At 33.2% G+C, this 9,224-nt stretch overlaps 1 pseudogene across 1 annotated transcript; it reads right to left on the bottom strand.

The window, feature by feature from the left end:
- Positions 1 to 363: 363 nt before the first annotated feature.
- On the bottom strand, positions 364 to 880 carry LOC308435645 (anaphase-promoting complex subunit 10-like; annotated as a pseudogene). The gene has a single exon. The product of its transcript is annotated as an anaphase-promoting complex subunit 10-like (transcript).
- Positions 881 to 9,224: the final 8,344 nt, after the last annotated feature.

The raw sequence follows: 9,224 nt of genomic DNA on the forward strand, positions 1-9,224 counted from the left end.
CAGAGATTTGTTCCCAATATCTAACAACCATTATATGAAATAACCACAATGCTGGGAAAAACAGTTTATACATCTTTAAAATTTCAGTTTAATTAGTTTTCTTTTAATATAAAAAATGTAAAAATTTGCTTCCAATTTCTGCAATATAAAATTTATTTTATGTTTTAGCAACATAAAATATATGAGCTTTGTTATATAAAAAAAACAGACATAACCTAAAAATTATTTATTTAAATTATTTTAAATATATGTAAAATTGCAAAGTAACATGCTTTTTTACCAATGATACTTGGTATAATATGCAATGATAGAATAAAGCACATTTCTGTTCACTTCTGTTCATTTTGAAGTCTCCACATTGAACTACACTTCATGAAATTTAGGGAATTTCCCAATGGAGATTACTTCCCTGTGTGTATATTTTAATTTGTCTCATGTGGGTATCTCTTCCATTCTGGTGATTGGCTAAAACAGCAATCTGTATCATGAATAGAGCAAGTTGCCTTCTTATAATTGTCAGTTAAAGGAATATGAATCCTACCACTGGTTTCCACCAATTCAAGTTGCTGAATTTCTTGAAGGTTACGAAAATTATTTCTTACTCTGGCTGATATTTTGCTTGTAGTGTAGCTTTTATCAGATTTAGAGTCTGCATAAATACATAATGTCTTTACTGTTGTTTTTCTTCTGAATTGGATGTTCACTAAATTAGGCTGAGTCTCATCAGATTGCCAGTAAGTATCTAGATTGTCGCATCATAATTGATCCACTCTAAACCCTGGTTTGCATTAAGAGAGTGAACAAACAGCGTGCAACCCAATTTCCCTGACTGGTGCTGATTAGGATCAGCACCAGGAGGTGTCTCGTTCAGTGTGGTCATTCGTAAATTATTCTGATATGTCCCAATCCCCTAATTATTATTTTTCAATAAATGGCATTTGAATATAAAAATAAAGTAGCTCAATCTTATTATTCAGACTCTTTCTTTATTCTATAAGATTATAAGTGGAATAGAATAAGAACCTTTCACATTTGTGAAATTTCCACACTTTAAAATGTTATTAATATTTTCTTTAACAGTTTCAAAATATGTATGTAACATAATAAGGTCAATTTTCCTACCTCATCATCTTTCATTACCTTCTCACCTCCTTTATTACCTTCTTCTCATCAAGTACTCCTCCTCCTACTATGTATTTCAATTTGTCTTTGTTTTTGTTTTGTGACTGACTGAGTATAATCAAGAAATACACACAATCATGTTGTGGTGCTGTCTACTGCAGCAGGGGTATCTTACTCATCTATAGCCTACATTAGCACAATGACTCATGGAGGTCCTAGGAACTAAGAAGAAATTACTGTTGTAATTTAGCCCTCAATAGAATATCCATACCACCCCTTCCAATACTCAAGGAGCATTGTAAAAAGAACAGTACAGAGAAGTCCAATATTGCCTTGTCACCCAGCAACCTCATTTACTGCCTCAGGTACCCATGGTACAAAACAATATCAAGTGAAATCATCCATCTCTAGCATAAAATGTAGTTGGAGTTCTATGCCATTTTATCACCTCCATGGATCTTTGTAACTCTTTCAGCAGTAGAAATCCAGACATACTTCATTATTCCAAGTATCTTTCTCCTCTCACAACTTTTATAGCTAATGCCTAGCCCGTTCCATCAACTATACCTAAGCTTGGTGAAATCTCAAAGCTTTCTTGTGTCATTTTTGTCATTATAAGAGTTGTATGTACATAAAACTATACAGCACAGGGCCACTAGAGATTGTTTTAGCCACGGTGCCCAAAAGCAGCCCAAAATATGGCACACAAAATTATTCTGTTGTGCTGGTATAAAGTATTTTATATTCTAAATATGCCAATCCTTTACTAACCATTCCCTTTTGATAAATTTTGTTTATTTAATTTGAGCTATTATACACATAGGTATAATGTGTACATACATATTTGTATGTTCATCAGCTTACATTTCTCAAGGGTAGTCAGCCAGAATTAAGACTGCACTGTGGTTAATATTTTAATTCAAGGCTAGAAGTCCATTTCCACAATGCCTTTGGTTTTAGATGCTAAAAGTCTACCAAAATTCCAGCTGCTCTAGCTGTTCACTGGCTGTTCTGTAGATTGTTTATTTTCACAGTGTGAGTAGATAATAGGTGGGTTCTTTTCTTTGGTTGCTATTAAATCTTTAATTTTTTATGTTGGTACTTTTCAAATTACTATTTATAGATTATCTATTAACTTATATTTCAGAAGCTCCTGTTCTTTTGATATAACAAGTGATATCCAGAGAGCCCGAGCCATCACACATATGAAGCAATTAGCCTATGAGCTTCTAAACTTGATGTTAGCTGCCTTTCTTTTATACTATATCCATAAGAACACAGGGGAGGATGCATTGTCTTCTTTCTGGAACTAATTTAATTCTTTTGTAGGCTTTTTTGACATTGAAGGATTAGAGATTTTTGCTACTGTTCAAGGAATAGTAATTTTATTTCATCAGTGAGCCTTCTCCAACGGCACATTCACCTTAGACTCCTTTGGATTTTTAAAGTTTCTAGCTCAAATAGGTGCCTTTTTATACCTTTCAGTTTCTCTTGGCTCTTTGTACATATAACATACAAAGTTTTAACGAGTTTATGTGGAGGTATAGAAGAAAGTGCATCTCCTTCTTCCCAGAAGTGAAAAACATTCATTTGATTGATTTGGATGGGGGAGGGGTACAGCAGTCCTTATTCTTCCTAATTGAAAGCATTCACATTCTCTAAGGCAAGACTGTGTACTCGCAATTCAATTCAGGATCATAGGTAAAGAAAGAAAAACAAATCTATGGTTAATCACGCAGCAAGTGTTTGGCACGCAATGTAAATAGTCACAGAATTCAGTACCCTCTGTGGCTGTAGCCACCACATATGCTATGAGTCCTGCTGGTTTATCACCAGTCCAGATACTTAGCCTCCAACATTCATGGGAAAGGAACTTTTCCCTTTATTCCTTAAAGCACATTGCACAAAAATGCCAGGTTCTGAAACATAGTTATGTATTGTCTGTATCCTGTACTTACATAATATAGAGATTTCTAAATATTCCTCTTATTTCTGCCAACTGCATAAATAGTTTTTTTTCTACAAAGTTCTTTTATATATTTCCATAAGGTTCTTTTCCAAGGATACTGATGATACAAATTTAAACATGCTCTTGTTTAGTCTGTACTGAACATTTTAGAATTTGTGAAGAACAACTGAGTTTGAAGCTTTGGAACTTGTTAATTGTGGTATGTGCTTTCCTGTGGGCCGATTTTACCTTCCAGTCTCTACTGCACAAAAGGAATCTGAGGCCATTGCTGGCTATGACCTCACTTTTGTTTTGATGTGCCTGTTGTTACAATCATTGCATTTTTCCTTCCGGTGTAATTAACTGAGATCCACCTCTGCTGACCATTTTTTTTTCTTTCCTTGCTCATTTATAATCCTCTCATATACAAGTAAGGGTGTTAGCATAATTGTCTGAGGCTTTGTTTCTTTTCTCTTTAGTGTATCTTCCGTTTATGTCACACTGCTGCCCAACCCCCATCTTCAGCCAGTTTCTTAGGTCTCTGAGTCATGGTCTCATAGATCATTTTTACTTACAGGAAACTGTTTCATTAAAAAAGCCATAACAAAGCTACTGTCAGGTTTGAAGATTATTTTGAGCTCAGGATATTTAAAGAATACTTCACTAATCTCCCTAGAAACATTTTAACATCTTATTTTATATAAATATACATGCTGCAAAATATAAGACCATATTTTATATTCACAGAAGTCATAAATCACAGGGTGGCATGTTTGTAACTGAATTCAGTGATCTTTTCTGGTTTAAATTATAAAAGTTGTGACACTAGGCACAACAACATTCTACTGTGGTGCAGTTCATTGTTCCATGGGCTTATGAGAATGCCTGAAAAGAATATAGATGAAGAATGGAGATTCTGGCTAGCACCCTAGCATGCCAAGTTGCTAACAAACCTTCTTGAATGCATATTTTCTTATTGTTCATAATTGGACAAAATTGTACTTTTACTTCCCACTGGTAGACATTATAGTAGGAATTTGTAATGCCTACTATTCTTAATAGGTTTGGTGTGTGTTTATTGCGGAAGCATAATGTGCCTTTCTAGCAGTGTTCATTAATTTTTGGGGGATTATTTAGTGTCAAAGAAATCATTTGCTCATAGAACATATACTTTAGTCAAAATGAACATTGACTGATTAAGTTAGTGCCATCAATCAAGGGAGACAGATGTCTGGCCATGAAAGTGTCATTTTTATAAAGATTATTTCATATGACTGTATGTACAGCTTAAACTTTACTGATACGCTCACTGAAAATTAGTTATAAATTTCTATGTTATTTTCACTAAATGTAAATGCCTTAACTACAGTGTCATTTGGTCAGGTAAGGCTCAAGTTATCATGAACAAGGTGGTCATACTGGTGTGATAAAAAGGCCACTCTGGTCAGGGGAAGTGGCTGCTGTGTACTAATCAAACATCTAAAGCATTCGGATCATAATCTTCCTTGCTCTAGGCTGTCGAAATCAATTACACAGCCTTTGCAGTTTAAATTTCACAGCCATCAGATTCTTGTAATGTTTTCCCTCCAAGCAGAGGTATATACTTACAGGCACCATTAGAGGGTGTAGAGAGGGTGCCATGCTAAGTGTACAGTGTGCTTTTGTAACAAGAAAACTATGATTATTTACATATTTACTTATCATTTTCATATTAGAGTTGTCATAAAAATCATGCTAACAGAAAAGCAGAATGAAGACATCAGGGCTCTCTTAATACTCATGAAATAAATAGAGATTAAGTAAGATGAATTGAGTAAAAAAAGAAAACAAGCTATGTAAGAAGAGTTTTTACTGAAATAAAATTTAAAGTTGGTTCTGAGAAATGTATAGCAGTTTCATTAAATCAGTTTGTCTGTACCTGCGACATTAATCCTATTGCTTTGGTGCCACAATTTTCCAGGAGATTGAGAAGAGCAGTGACTATCTTTGGATCAATCAGGTCAGTTCCCTGGCCACACTTCTCCTGCCAGTGATAGGATATGGATGAGGAGTTAAGCCCGATTTTATTACTCTGTACAGGTAATGTAATAATGGCAGGGGCAATGCAGAATGTGCTATTTTTAAGAGACACTCAGAGGGTTTTATAAAACTAAGTTGTCTCCCTACTTACCTAGAAAGTTAGAGATTATACCTCTAAGAGAAACTCTGATAAGTTATTTAAAATGCAATGTTTTGTTATAGACTACAGTTTTCTTAGAATATCTGACCATATGCCAGAAGTAGATTCTTCCCATATTGGACTTTTAATTGAATTGCCTCTTGGAAATATGCTATCAATTAGCTACTAGTATGGTACATATTTTTGAATCTTAAAAAAACATTTTTTAAAAAATGCCCATACTTAATAATTATCTGTAAAAATATCTGCCATAAAACCATCATTCCAATTTTTTTGACTGCTTTATTGTACGGCTTAGGAACTTTGACTCCTATAATGATAAGATGAAAGTACTCTCTAGTAAATTTATATTTGGTGAACAAAGTCCATAATTCTCAAAAACAAAATCATGCCAAATCTAACAAATCTAACAAATGTTTTCACCAATGATAGCATGAGTTTATGTTCTAACTCTTACCTTAGTTAGGACTGGTCTGTCTTATTCATAAAATTTTCTCAAGAAAAAGTAATTTCTCTTTCTTAAAACAATGTAATGTCGGGTTAGCCACACAAAACATTAGTTCCAGGTGTCATTTGAGTCAGTGGAGAAGTGTATAATTAAAATTATGTTAATTTCTCAATTTTTATATCTTCTTTATATTAAAGGACCAGAAACAATTTTATAGCAATAGGTCTTCCATGACTTGATATCTCTAAAATATAATAAAATAAAAGTCTAGATGATAAAATATAATTCTCTCCTTGAGAAAACCCTCAGATATTCACAGGCACTGAACTACAAAGTGGAATTTTATTACTAGACTAAGAGAAAATGTGAATTACAATGAAAGGAACAAGCAATTCTTCTATCTTTCCATATCTACAAATCTCTATGTAGTAACTTTATAATATTGCTTTTGAAGAATATAGAATTGATGCAAAGTATCTTATGAGAAATAATCAAGATGTTCAGTAGAGGAGCAAATTTACATTAATTGTAGACAATTTTGAGTAACTATAAATGAGTAAAATTATAGTATTCAGAGAAAAAACTTTCAATCAAGATTGGTTCTGCTGTGCTAGTTAAAAAAAATAAATTTCTTGGATGCATAGTAATGTTTAAATAGTTCACTTCTGAGTGACTCTTTTAACTGCATCGGTTTATTATGTTTCTGTGAGTTGGCTTACTCTTTGACTTGTTTCCTAAGTCATTTCAAGGAATACACTATGGTGATGCACAAGCCCATGAAAAGAAGAGAAAACCTTACATAAAATGTACATTATGATATGTATATAAATTTCTTATAATGGAAATCCTCAGATTAATCTTGAAAACGAAGTATTCACCACATACAGTGAGATGGAAAAAAATTACTAAAGTGAAGTAATTTTTCAAACCTTTGAAAATAAATTTTTTATGAAAGTACGTTATAGCCTTTCACTCTGAAAACAATTAACTCAGAAAAAAAGATGAAAATGTAGAGTGCAAAATATAAATAAATACATGTTAACAATTTTAAGTGCAGTTAGACAAGGACAAGGCAATTTTATCATTAATTATGATAAGAATAATTGTGCAACATTTACTTACTCAATCTCTCAGTCATTCATGCCACTGAAGATGTCATACACTACAGCAAATATTCTAGCAAAGAATGTCTTTTTTGTAACCTAACAGCCTGTTCATGCTACATTATTGCCCGTGAATGGTGTATTTCTGAATAAGCTGAAGCAGCATCCTACACAATAAGACATCTCATAGTAATCCGATTCTTTCCTGACCTGCTACTCTCTTCTTGATATAAAACATTGTTTGTTATTAGGGGGACAATTTAATGCACTCTAATGACCTCCTAGAGTATTCATAGGACCAGAAAATATCATTTTAAAGTAAGCCAATTATTTCCCCTCTCTACTTTAAATATTGCTTTCTTTTACAAATTTTCTATCTTGGAGACTGTTAAATATTTCCTTTATTTGTAAGCAATGGCCTTGCTCTATCACTGCTTTAATTCACAGTGTCAGTTTCTTTGACAACTACGTATCCATTTGTTTGACACCTTGCTATTCCATAGAGTACCAAATACATCCTTATTGCAAGAACTTTGGACACTCCATCACTTTGCTAAGAACATATTTTAGGTCCTAACTAAATAGTCCGTTGATTCCTGATGTAATCTGTTTGGAATAGCTTGGGAAAAACTCTTTTCCTGGTCTCTTTCTGAAAATAAATAAATAAATAAAACTTTTATTTACACAAGATAAAAATAGTCAAAATCCTAGCCTGAATGAAAGAGGGATCATTAGTTTCTACCATTTACTTAGAAGCTACTGAAAATTCATATTTTCTAGAGAGTCAATAATTAACTTACCAACGGTGCAGCCCTAAGAAACTATTCATACTCAAAGCAGCTGACCTTCCACTCATGCACATATAGACTGTGTGTGTTTTCATTGGATTTTTAAAGTTTATTTTGAAGAAAGTACATAAAGGGGAAAAATGGAGTTAAGATAGGGTAGGAAGTGGAGAAGAGTAAAGGATAGTTGATTTGATAAAAATTCATTACACACACACACACACACACACACACACATGTTTATGAAATTTTCAAATAATGAAAAATAGCTTTGATCTAAATTACTCAATAGCTTCTCTTAAAAATAATTTTGTTATACTTGTAACAAGCTAAAATTAAATATTGTGATGTGAACATGAGTGCTATAAAATATATTACATTGAGTATAATTAATATTAATAGGTACAAAATTATGAATGAGCTATATACTGATGGTTATTTTTTCTTTTGTACTTAAAAAAAGAGTATTAGTTTTTCACCCAGTCTAAGTGAAAAAGCTTCTTGTTTATTGTGGCTTTACATGCCTTTTTCCTCTTCTGGGTTCATCTGGTCTGTTTTGTGATTTTCTTTTCCATACTATTGTAAATTTCGATATTTACTTTGATTTTCATCTTCCTTAATCTGAGCACTTTCTCATTTTCTCAACTGGAACTATTATTTGAGCAGTACTCTTGAGGAACTGTGGTGTTATGCTTTTTCAAAACAAAAAAGATGCTACCAAATTTTTTTCAGTATCAGGAAATACCTGCCACATACCAGACGCTATTCAATATTTAAGATACCTTGTATAATACATACAACCATGGGTATAATGAATGAAACCTACCATCTACCTTTCACATTCTTTAGAGTGTCACGTTGTTTTGAAATCACCTAAGGAGTAAAGACTGAGATGTGCGGCGGATCATATCTTAGGGTGTGCCAACTCTTTTCAGGGAACAATCATGAGCAACCTTAAAGCAGAGAAAGAAGCTTTCACAGAGCATCTGCCTTCCAAGGAATCCAAGAAAAGCATAATAGGCCACACTGTATTCATTTCTCATCTCTTACAAGAATGACAGTAGTATGGTATTGCCCATCATTACCAATAGTTCATGAATAACAATAGTAGGTATTTTTGCCACTTCAAAATGATCAACTAGTGACGCTGGAGAGATAATAGTTCAGTGGTTAAGAACAGTTACTACTTTTGCAGATGATCTGGGATTGGTTCTTAGCACTTACTTCATGCTGCCTGCAAACATGTGTATTGTGGATTTCAGATTTCAGAGAGGATCTGTTGTCATCTGCTAGCCACAATGGGAAGAGCATGCCAATGGTAAACATTCAGAGAAACAAGTACACACACATGCATGTGCACATGCACAGACACAAACAAAGGCACATACAAATATTAGTAAACAAATAAGGTAAATACATGTTTTCAAACTGTCAACTATCTATGGCTTATGATTTTCCTACACATATTGGACAGTGAGAATAATTCTAACATTGTTCAAATTGCCTGAAGAAAAAGTTAGGCTTCCTAAATTAATATTCAGCGAACTTTTCAGAAGTCCACTGATATTAAATATTAAATGGCTGCAAATATAATTCAATGATATCCAGCCCAATATTTTGAGACTTTATAAATTAAACA

This window comes from Micromys minutus, assembly GCF_963924665.1.
Source record: "Micromys minutus genome assembly, chromosome: 23".
In the NCBI taxonomy this organism is placed as follows: domain Eukaryota; kingdom Metazoa; phylum Chordata; class Mammalia; order Rodentia; family Muridae; genus Micromys; species Micromys minutus.